The 11356-nt window shown below is 39.2% G+C and overlaps 1 non-coding gene across 1 annotated transcript; it reads right to left on the bottom strand.

Moving 5' to 3' along the window:
* Nucleotides 1–5831: 5831 nt before the first annotated feature.
* Nucleotides 5832–5903, bottom strand: TRNAC-GCA (transfer RNA cysteine (anticodon GCA)). Its single transcript has one exon. It is a non-coding gene; the product is annotated as a tRNA-Cys (tRNA).
* Nucleotides 5904–11356: the final 5453 nt, after the last annotated feature.

Genomic DNA, 11356 nt, shown 5'->3' with positions numbered 1-11356 from the left:
CTTTTGAGCTCATGTGGGCTACACTCTAGGCTGTTATTTGGACTAAAAATGGGCTGGGCCGAAATTTCCTTCTTGCTAGGATTCTTCCCTTGGGTTTTCCAAAGAGTTAGCTTGCACTACTTGGGCCGAATGAAACTCCCTTGCTCTCATGGCTGGGCCGGGCTGAACTTGATAAATTTTGGGCTTTCTTTTCTTGCTTTTGCCTTCTTTTTGTTGATTTGGCTCCCCCTGAAATCTTTTTTGCAATTAAGCTAAAATAGGGCAAAATCTAATTAAACCAGCATAAAATTTCATGCAAAAACCTCATAAAATATAGATAAATTGTAGGTTCATCACGGACTTCCTGGTGGCGAACTTCCTGGTGGCGAACTCCCTGGTGGAGAGCTACCTGGTGGCAAGCTCCCTACTAGGCGGCTTGTGACTTAGAGAATTGTGGAACTCCCTAGTGCAGCGCAACCCGACTGCCCTCTGCATGAGGTGGTCTTCTTTCCTTTGTAGGCAGTGGGGGGCTAAGGGACATGCGAGAACTCAATATTTTCCTCATATTTGTAGGCAGCGGGAGCTGAGGGACTTGCGAGAACTGAATCAGAGGACCTGGGGGTATTTTCCCGGCGGGGACTCTCCGATGCTTAAGTTAGCACTCTGATTGTAGAGAACTTTGAAGATGATATTGGAGAAACGAGAGAATTAGAGAGCAGGGATTACCTCCATTTTTTTCCATCCCTCCTCCCCTTTGGGGGGTGAGGTCTTTATATACCGGAGTCCTTGTGGGTTAGGTTGGTGAAAAGACTCCAAACGGTAAGACTTGTCACATTCCATCAGAACCGGGGTATGGTGGTGAACTCCTCAATGTCGTCAGGCTGGCGTTTGTGTCAGGCGGCCAGGTCGGCGCCTGGGTCAGGTTGTCAGGGCGGCACTTGTGTTAGTCGGCGGGCTGGTGTCTGGGCCAGGTTGTCAGGTCGGCGCCTATGTCAGTCGGTGGGTCGGTGTCTGGGCCAGGTTGTTAGGTCGGCGCCTGTGTCAGTCGGTGGGTCGGTGTCTGAGCCAGGTTGTCAGGTCGGCGCTTGTGTCAGTCGGCAGGTTGGTGTCTAGGCCAGGTTGTCAGGCAGGAGATCTTCTTGCGATACGCCAAACTACTCCTGTATCGAGCTACCCTACAAGTGGCAAGCTGCTTGTGGGGAGCTCTGCCGAGCTGCCTGTCTCTTTGGCGACTCTTTGGTGAGCTACCGAGCTCGTGGGGTATGCATGCCGAGTTTATCGGTGGGCGTCTTATGGGCGGCTAGTTCGGATCATGTGTCAGGCCGTGTAGGCCGCACATAGGTCACGTAGGCCGCGTGTAGGTCGCAGGTCGCGCAGGCGCGTGCAGGCCGCCCGTAGGCCGCGTGTAGTCGCACCAGGCCGGCCAGACCGGTGCCTGAGTGGGTCACCATCTTCGTAAGTTGTTGCCTGGGTGTTTGCCTAGTTATCACGAGGTGCCACATGTCGCAATTTCACTGGAGGGCCAAATCTGCCCTCATCAAACCTAAAAGCTCAATGCTAAAAGTAATTCCCTCATTTCAGCCAGAGATCTATCGAACCTCTCACTTAACTCAACAATTTGAGTATTTGCTTGATCTTTCCTTTGATTTACCTCTTGAGTGAAGTTCTTGAAAGATTCCTTGTGCCTCTTAGCTTCTTGGCCCCTAGTACCATTAGCCATGACTGGTTTGCTGTAGTTTGGAATTCTCAAGCAATGATGCCAAGATCGAGCTCTTATACCACTTGATACACACTTGTGTATCAACTCCATAATCTTCAAAGAGTAGAAAGAATTGAGAATGAAAATGAGAAAAAGACAAGGAGAAGATGAGAAGAAATTGAGAAAGATGGGGAAAAAAATATGGAAGAAAATATTCGAGAGAAAATGACAAGTTTGTTATCATTCCATAACTATCTTCATGCTAATCGAGGCTTATATACTAGCCTTTACACGAGTAACAGTAAGCAGTTACAATTGTCTAGTTAGGGATTACTAAAAATGAAAACATAACTAACTTGCACCAATATTGACTTTGCCTTGTACACTCGATCCATGACCTGGACTGGTGACTTAGCCATGTTGACCTGACACCTTGTTAAGCCCTCAAATAGCCTTGCAAATGCGTGTAACTGTTAAACTGCCAATTACATTTTATTCTTATCATTTACGTTATGCATTGGGAATATTTGTGTACTTGTATGTTTGTATGTTTTTTATGGGGAGATATTTTCAATGCAAGACTGCGAAGGACTATGTAAACGGTCTTGTGAGCACTGAAGCCGATTTTTGGCTATCAGTGGACTCAAAAAATCTAAGATCCAATTCTATCCAAAATCCCTAAACCCAATCGGATATGAGATTTCAATTTTTGTTAGTTGAATTTTTTGAATTCAATCCAAAGCCGACTTGATTACAACAACGACTAGTGGGACAATCACCATTGGAACACCCCATTTTTCCAACCATAGCCTTTACTTCTCCTTTAGGCCTCACTTGCATTTTGGTAAGTTACTTACCTAGGTAAGTGCATTTATCCATGTTCTTTTATTTCCAATGTAAATAAGACAATGACCGTTTTAGCAATAAAAATCTATTATTAAAAGGGTCATTTTTGTCCCATTTAAGTATTGACAACTTTCCCCCTAAGTGGAAAAGTTATTGTGGAAAAGTTATTTACCCACCTAGGAGATGGGTATCACTTACCTAGGTAAAAATAAATTTTCCCTAATCCCCATATAAATCTGAAAAAAGAACATGGGTTTCTTGGTCAATGAAAATTAAAATCTCAACCAACTTTTCCCTTTTTAAAATAAAAAAATGGGTTTCTAGCTGATAAGGGTAACTTTTCACCCTTAATATCATTAAAAGGAATGTTGCTCTTAGAATGTCAGCTTTAAGTTAACTTTTTGAACGAGATATCACATAGAGGCACTAATATACGAGGTGCATCCACCGTATATCATATAGGACAAAATTGCCCTCACGACTATTCTCAAAAGAAATTAAGAAATTTGTCTATTCCGTTCAACAATAAAATCTCTCATTCGTTCTCTCTCTCTCTCTCTCTCTCAATCATGGCTGGGAATTGGATCGCCATGACCCAGAACTATCAATGGGTCAACGGCTCCAACCTGTTCGGAAGAAAATTATAGGTGCATGTTAACTTTTGTAGAAGATTTACTGATTCCTTAGCATCTCCATATTTGGAACTGTAGTGGCAACATATTGTACGAAACTCCAATCCAAATGAAGATACTGAAAGAAAATACAAAGAAGTTGCAGCTCTAGAGGATGAAGCCAGAGCAATATATGTTACTGATGACAAATTCAATGTAGTCCCCAAGGGAGACGAGTTCGTGGATATAATGGTGAAGCAAGGGTGCTTCATATTGCAAGTGGCCTTGTTCTCCTTGGGTGGTTTAGCATCATTGGTTTACACTTTGGATAGAAATCTGGGCGAAGATTGAGACAAGGAAAGGATCAATAACTGGGCCTTGTCCTTGCTTTCCATCAGTAATCGATTTCCCCTCTTGATCCTCCAGAAGCTAATGGAGCAAAGCTTCTTTCAAGCGGTGTTGAGTAGGGGAAAATGGAAGGGACCCCATGACTTGGCGAGGATGGTGTTGTATGACAGTCTAGTGAAGCCCATGCTTGATCTCCATGGAAGAAGAGCAACTAAATAATTTCTTGGCTTCTTTCGCTGCAAGAAGAGTGGTTTGGCAGAAGAAGCGCCAACCCTTCTCCATGCTCTTTGGCTCACTCTAGTTGGGCCTGACTTGAGTGATAGTGTTGTCAAAGAAGACGATAGTGTATAGTCCACCTTTCGCAGCACAACGGAGCTGAGAAGCTGGAATTAGCTTCAGAAACAACAAGGGGGTGGGGATTAGAGGGATAAAATTCAAGACAAAATGGTTGAAATTTGATGCTTATCTCTGCCTCCGTTCATAACCATTGGACCCAATACAAAGACGCTGCTTGAGAGCTTGATTGATTTCAAAGGGGAGCTGTATCAGGATAGAAGCGGTGGTGAGGTTTGTGCATATTTGAAGTTCACGAGTGAGCTGGTTCGTAGTCATGAAGATGCCAAGGTCCTTGCAATACATGGGATCATTGATGTCGACACTGCAAGTGTGAAAAATTTGCACAATACCTTGGTGAATTTAGACCTGTCGGAGGAAGTAAATGACCATAGTCTCAGTGTTGTAAGGGATGAGATTTCTAGTTATGTGAAGCCCGACAAATGGGGACAAGATTGTGAATCTCATCATTATCACTCTGCTTCTCACATTGGTGCAGACCATCTATACTGCCGTTGGCTATCATCACCCAAAGAATTAATCCAAATTGGCTGCAGAGCTTTTTGATATCTTGGCGTTGTTTGTAGGGATTCTAGCATAAAGAGGTAAACTTGACCTCTATTATCAACAAAAAAGATGAACATAGGGTTCCAGATGAAGAACAAGGCTACAATATGGTTTGTTTCTGATTTTGGAGAGAGAGGAACATGTTTCTTACAATTTTAATTGATTTATTTAGGAAGAATATGAATGGGTTTCAAAAGTTTTAGTCGATTACCAAGAAGAGACAACTGAGAGGTTTCTTTGGGTTTTCATACATTTTGCAGAAAAAGAGAAAAAGAGATGATTATAAATAGGGGCAATTTTGTCATAAAAAACACATCAAAGCCTCGAAGGCATATCCCATATAGTGGTGTCAATTGGATTGGATTTGGTCCAATCCGATCCAGTCCAATGTGAGTGCATTATAAATGGACTAGGTCCAATTCAATCCAATGAATGTTTTGGACTGGTCCAATTCGATGTCTGGACTCTAGACTGTCCAATCTGTTCAAATTCATTTTGATTTAGATTGGTTTCAACCCAAATCCGGTCCACTGATACATATATTCTAATCTTATATCAATGGACTAGATATCTGCTCCTCACATTTAGGTGCCTCACATGCACATCCACATCCACATCCACCGTGCATTGGGAACATCTCCTGTATTTAAAAATAGGATGTGCGTGTGAGACGTCTTCTGTGAGGAGCATATCCGATTTCAATATTGACTTAATCCAACCCAATCCAATATAAATTTGTTATGAACGGACTAAGTCAATCCAATCTAATAAATATTTTGGACCGAATTGATCTAATACAATATATCTTATTGGTCCATCCAATCCGTCTAAATTGATTTTGCACTGGACAGGTCCAATCTAAAACTGATCCATTAGCACCCTTAATCCAATATGGTGGATGCACTTCGTTTTATACTGCCCTTTTGTGATATATAACCTAGCAAAAGATGCCTTTGCCTCTGATATTTTACAAAACAACTACCTGTTGTTGTTAATAGAGGTCAAACGTTACTTTTTTTTTTTTTTTTTTCTGCTAGAATTCCAGAAAAGAATCAAAATCCACTGATTGGTTATCACTTTTTTAGGTATCATAGTCGGATGGTTCCTACTCATCATCTAAGAATCATTCATAGATGATTGTACTGTAAAGAAAGGAAGAAAGAACTTGGTTCTGTCGTTCTGTGATTGTACAATCAAATCAAGGTCAGCAACTGTGGTGCGAGACCAAAGGCCATGTAATCGATAGGTGTTCGTGTAACGCCGTTACCTGCCGGCTGCGGCAACCACAAAAGGGTCGAAACCGCTTTTCATCCAACTTCACGTTGAGAATCCATCACCGGCAATTCCGTTATCGAATCTTTGATGTATTATAAAATTCTTCGCTCGTGTCGATGAAAGATGACAAAACGGACGCATTGAAAAGAAAAGAAAAGCTTAAAAGGGAATTTAGGGCCCAACCGGGTTCGAACCGGTGACCTCTTGATCTGCAGTCAAATGCTCTACCACTGAGCTATGGACCCAATTGTTGATAGTCGTGAGCATCGATTTTATATTTCTTTAAAGCGGACGTATTTTTAATAACCATCAGCCTCATGATAGTCTCCATCATTCTGTCTGATTCAAATAATTTGTAATGTTTTAAAAGATTTAAAGAGAAATCCTAACAACAGCAATGTTTTTGAGGCTTCTCATTTCACAATATTTTTACCGCCGAAGAAGGTACGTATTTTATCATTTTATGTGACAAGTGTCAAAAGTACTTACTCATTGTGCTAACACCGTGTGCCTACCTTTTTCAAACCAAATAGAACCTTTTATTTCAAACCAAAAATCTTACATGATTCATCAAATAATGGCAGCTTCAAACAATATATTCATATTACAAGCCTATATTTATTAATAATAACAGTGAAGCAAAAATCATCATCATCCTTTTTTTAATACATTCTTGCATTATAAACTAAGAAAAGCGTAGCATCGATGTCAACCTCAACCGACCTGAAGCAGATACATACTTGAAGCTTAAGCCTAATTTGAGTTCAACTTTAGCCATTAAGTGATAGCTAGGAACAGGAATTATTACACTTTGATGAGTTTCAAAAGTAGTAGACTCCTTCATACATTACCCAGAGAATTTATGGAGAGCCACGCGTCTAGCTAGTAATGAAGCTGCAATATAATCTTCACGCCCAGACGCTTCTGTGCAAAGTTTACCAGATTGTTGATCTCATTGTCGTCGACGAATCCATTCCGATCGGTGTCTGCAGCGCGTACAGCACGTTCGCTCCTCCACTTGGTGAACCAGCCTCCGCTGCCGTGGAAGGCTTCACGGAGCTCCCCTTTGCTTATACGCCCATCACCATCTTTGTCGAAATGCATCATCCATTGCTTGAACTCCTCAATCGTCATCTCACGCTTGCCATGGCTGGGGATTGGACGCTTGATATGGTTGTTCTTGATAGCCATTAATCCGGCTGCAGGTTCCTGATATTTGATTTGCAGTTGCTCACAAAGAAGGGATTTTCTCTATCTCTGATTCTCTTCTCTTCACCGTGGATAAGTATTAGGAGTCTTTGCATATGATAAACCCACCATTTTATATATAATGGTCATAGGATTAGGATGGTTATGGCGGTGCATGAATGAAGCACGCTGGCATTTCAACTTTGGAATCTTTTGATTATTGGGTTGATGCCTAATTTCTTCTCTTTTTCTTTCTCATCATGTTCAAAGTTTGATTTCTTTGGTAAAAAAGAAGTTTGGTTCACTGTACGTCCGTTACCCACCGTCAAATGGATGGAGTCCAGATGCTCTCCCAACAACAACAACAACAGTTCCAATACTTTCTAACATGACACGTGTCCACACAATATACAGACATGATCGATCCCAGTCTCATGGTTATTGGGACAGTTTTTGTTGCGAGCAAAACCCATCCCCTCCTTCCTAATAGGGCCAGAAAGGATATAATTCCCCAAAAAGGGCAAGGAGTGGATTCGAGGAAGCATTTGAGATGGTTAGGCATAGTGAATCCTTTTGATTCTATTTGATCATGTTGTTCACCCAATTCTTTTGCAAGGATTAATATCATATTCATGTAGATGTATGCCCATGGATGCATGGATACAAAGAACTTTTATAAGGTTTGAGGTTTTAAAAATGTGTGTACTTACCAACCCTCTAATCATTATAAAATAAAAAAAAAAATGAAAATTTTAAAAATATGAATATCAAATAAGTATGAATATCTAGTTTTAAGTATCCGGTATATTAATATTTTAATATTTATTCTTTTATAATGAAGAATTAAAATATTGATACAATTATATTAATATACTAAAAAATTGTACTAGTGATATGGATATATACTAATATTCTTTGAGAGGCCCCTTGTTTATTGATATCTTAGAGATGAGTGGTATATTGGTAATGTTGGCTTGTATTTGATACAACCCAGTCAGTCATCCACATTGATACTACGAACCCGGTGTCTCACCTGAGGGGCAATCTAGTAAATTCACCTCACTCGCAATCCAATCTCAACTCAAGGCTCAGCTTGGAAATGCAGTACAAATATATACAGAATAATACAACTCTACATTTTTGTATTTTATTCCTTCCAAACTGAGCCAAGTGTTAAAAGTGGAGAAGATGGATTGACCTGGAGAGCCGAGCCGGGATGGGATCATAATAGCTAAGACACCCTTGCTAAGATTTGTCATCTCAATTTCCAGTTCTACTCACGTCGTGTGATTGGGCATCAACACTATTATTTTCAATGGAATCAAAAGAATCATTTTACAGGAATAACTTTACTACTTTAGGCTTCCTTGAGTTGTTTTTGTCTATCTTTTTAAATTTTTAATCATTTTGTCCTTGAGAATCTTCTTTCCATTTTGCATAACTTGTCAAATGAAATCAATTGGTCCAACAATAGGGGTGGATTCATGCCGAGCCGAGCCGAGCCAACCCGAATAGTATTGGGTTTGAGCTTGGCTCGAGACTATTAAGTTCAGTTCAAGTCAAAACCTTGAGTTCGAGTTTGGCTCGAGTCAAAAGTTCATAAGTTCAAATTCGGTATGGTTCGAGCTCAATTTTGAGAAAAAATATTTTATAAAAATAAAAATTATATATAAAAAAAATTGTATTTTATATTTAAAAATTAAGATTTATAATAATTAAGAATTATAATATTTTTATTATATACATATTATTTTCTATATATATATATATATATATATTCGAGCCGACTCGCGAGCCGAACTCAACCACTAAATTGGGCTCGAACTTGAGCTCGAGCTCGATTGAAACTGAGCCGAGCCGATCCAAGCTTTTCACGAGCTGAGCTCAAACAGCTCGTAAAAAACTCAGCTCATTGTCACCGGCTCTTTTTTCAATGGAATTATGTTTGCACGTCTTGGTCTTATGTGTTTCTGTACTTTTCCCTTATTATTTCTATCAAAAAGAATACTCACACGAATTTTATACGCAATTCCCTTCCAGAATTTTGAATTCTGACGATATGGAAGGCTGGTTCTGAGCCCTGATCAGTTAGACACAGCATTGTAATTTGTAAGCACATTCAAATCTGGCCGATTCACCCATTTTGGGCCAAATGGGTTATAAGTTAAATATGAAATATAAAATATGTAACATTTCAGAAAATTTTGTAAAAAATAAAAGTATTTTTAATATTATATATATTTATCATATTAAATACAAATAATTGTGATCTATGAAAATTGTTATTATTAACAATGGAAATAGCTATGGACAATGAAAAAAAGAAAAAAATAACATCTTACTTGTGACCCAATGAGTGGGTTGAATCGTTTAATTATTTAAGAGGCTAGATCACCAAATCATTGACTTAAACATGTCAATGCTTCGACTTAATTGATCTGAACTGGTTTGGTCTATTCAAGTTGCAGCCCTAATTATGGACCAGTTTAAAAGAGGCAAAAGGAAAAAAAAAATCATGTGATTGTTACAAGTTATAACAATGCATTTTCTTGTTTAAGTAATGCCTTTTTAAATTGTTTAACATAAAGGCTTATGTTTGGTTGCATGTAAAATGACACAAAACAATTGATCATCTTTAAGGCTCAGTTTGGGAAGAGTAATGCAAATACCAATATGTTATATGTACAGTACAAATACAGGTTTAGCAATATAAAATACACAGCTTTTATATTGTATATATTTATATTTGCACTTTTTTTTTCAAATTCATGAGCCTAAAATGGAATCATGTTTTTAATTTTTCTTTAGTGTTGGGAAAACAAAACTCAAATAACTTTTTATTAGTAAGGTGGTATTTAATAACACTAACAGGGAACTTGTTAATTAAGATAAGCTTGACTAAATTGGTATAAGAAAAGGGAACTTGTTAACTGCTTTGAGTTTGAGGTCAGACCATCATCAATTCATCATAGTGGGGCGAATCTCCTGAGGATCGAGAGGTCGGTCCATCGGTGCAACTGCTATTGGTTAATTAGTTAACTGATGTCACCTGAAGCTGAAATTAATTAACGATCGAGTCCATTAATTGTTTTATGTAATATAATACTGTAAGTAATTATTGAAGTTCGCTTGGTTTGAAAAAGATCTGAATGAAAATTGAATGGCAAAATAGGAGTTAATTCGAACAGGTTATAAGGCTTAGTTGAGTGGATTTGAGCTGCTCGATCGATTTTCGCTTTAAATTGAAACATATGTTTGATTTGTCCAAAATCGAACTCAGCGTCAGCGTTGTGGTGATCATTTTATGAAAATTAATTTCCTTATGGACTGAATTAATGAAACCCTGTAAATTGGGTTTGATTTCGCTGATTAGAGCCCTGCCCGTCATGGAAATTGCCATATAATGGCAGATGAGGTGATTGATCAAATTAAACAAGTAAACTTGAAAGAAAATTAGAAAAATGTGATCAATTATATTGTGTGAAACATTTATTACATTCTATATGTACATACATACATACATACATTATCAATAATAATTAAGCAAGAAGAAATTAATTACAAACCTTATCCATTATCACCCCATCCCATTAACTACAACCACCAATACTGATAATCAATAATAATATTAAGCAAGAAGAAATACAAAAGAGAAAACACAATAAACTGTACGAGAGTCATGTGATGACTCGACTCGACTACACAGAATCGACCGATCCGGGCGCTTGATCTCAGGCCATTATTGATGAGTCTGAAATCCAAAGGCAACAAACAAATCCAGTGAATTTAATTACGATGGGTTTGATTTTATGTCACAAAGTTACAAAAAAGATATTGTTTCAGGCACAACACAAACAAATAAATTAAACGCGGCTGAGGAGACAAATGAACGGACGGGGGCCGGAGTAGTAGTAGTTCATCCCCAATAAGATTCAGAAATTTTCATGTGCAAATTTTGTTGGGCAAAGGCCACCAATCTGGCCATCTCCTGAGCGTCTTCAATCTGTCCATTTCGGTTGCTATCAGCTTCCTTCATTCCCTGACGCGCCTTCCACCACGCAAACCATGTGTGCAGGCTGCGGAGGGCCTGCTTGAGTTCTTCACGGCTGATACGCCCGTCATGGTCCGAGTCGAATCGTTTCAGCCAAGCCTTAAACTCCTTCACCGTCATGTCCCGATTTGGGAGGGCTGGACCTGCAGGAACACAACACACAATCGCCATCGATCTCCTCTAATTTCTCTAGCTAGCTACACTATATATTAAGAATTAATTCCTCCTCCGGCTTCTTCCTGATTGATCAGCGGTCAGCTAGATGTCGCTCTCGATCGATCAGGTATACGTATTCTATCTCAACATCAGGACTGGCTACGCTCTATATATATATACATGTCGATCACTAGCTCACTGCTCGAATCTGAGAGGACACTAGCTAATTGATATAGGAAGAGGTTGGGGACCCGATCGAATATTAATATTTTCCAAGTCTTTCATTTGCGCGTGGCCTGCTTT

The sequence above is a fragment of the Nelumbo lutea genome, chromosome 5, assembly GCF_056320005.1.
Source record: "Nelumbo lutea isolate HS-2025 chromosome 5, American lotus-T2T, whole genome shotgun sequence".
In the NCBI taxonomy this organism is placed as follows: domain Eukaryota; kingdom Viridiplantae; phylum Streptophyta; class Magnoliopsida; order Proteales; family Nelumbonaceae; genus Nelumbo; species Nelumbo lutea.
The sequence above is the reverse complement of the archived record's forward strand: the minus strand, read 5'-3'. Positions and strand labels throughout refer to the sequence as shown.